Here is a 1,245-nt window from a genome sequence, read left to right on the forward strand (position 1 = left end):
GTATTTGTGTGTGTGCATGCAAGTGCACACATACATACATCTGGGTGTCTGTGTCTGTGTATCTTACACATGCAACTTTTTCCCAAAATTTTATAAAACATGAGAGGGCATAGATCAAGTGTGAAAGTGGGCAATTGTGAGAAATGGTTTAGGGGGCAGCAATAAAAGAGCTGTGAGTCTGTTTTGAAGAGTGCCCAGGCCTCCATTCAGTCACTATGTAGCCCAAATGGCTGCTTTGGCCTGTGCCACTGCTCCTGTTTACAAAATGGGGATTAAGGTTCCTGCTCTCTTGAGAGACCATATGAAGAACAAATGTAAAAATAAAAATGATCAGTGAAAGAAAAAGCACTGTGAAAATAAGTTTTCAGTTTAAGTGCTAGCATATATATGACAAAGAGATTAAAATGTAAATTGATTACCAAACTGAAAAGCCCAAAGTTTTAAAATGACCTTTCAGCATAAAATTAAGTAGCTACAAAAAAACCCTGCTTTTATGGGTTTATTTTCAATCACAGTTTACTATTTGACATTTCAGAAATATTTCCAATCTTCATACATTCATGAAGCACCTAAGAGTTTGTGCTAGACACACTGGCAAATCTAATCACTGCCTTTAGGTCATTGCCCATTTGGCCCTTGAATGCAACATGCTGAATACATGAATAACTGCAGCGTGGAGCTAGATGTGATGCCAAAAATTCAAAACTCAAGATTCAGGGGAAAGAGACCTCATTTCTTAATGAATAGAATAGGATGATCCCTCAGGAAGAAGGTATCCATTGGCCTTGGGAACTTGTAGGTCTATAACAAGAAGAATCATCAGAGTACAAGGCATCGGAGAAATTGGGACTGTATACAAGAACCCAAATAGTGAAAAATCCAACATGCAAGGAAGAGTTCATTCTTGTATAGAGTAGTAAATATAAAGATTTTGACTCCAAAAATATTTTCCTTATACAAAATTAAAATGCAAGAACTTTTACACCTGAAGAGAACCAGATCTCCTTAGGATATTACCTTGCCTTTCCTGAGCCTGACTATATGATATTGCTGTGAAATCCCACCTTACAGTTTTTTTAAATAAACCAATAATAAAGTTTGATTGAAATTATTAAAAGTGCATTGACTGGATTGACTAGAATTAACTCAGATCTAAAAATCTGAAAAACACAGATGATGGGTTGTGTCACCTTGAAGAAAATTTCCAGCTCTATGATGCCACCTGTGACTTTATGTATATAGAGA

Source organism: Marmota flaviventris, chromosome 7, assembly GCF_047511675.1.
Source record: "Marmota flaviventris isolate mMarFla1 chromosome 7, mMarFla1.hap1, whole genome shotgun sequence".
Lineage (NCBI taxonomy): Eukaryota > Metazoa > Chordata > Mammalia > Rodentia > Sciuridae > Marmota > Marmota flaviventris.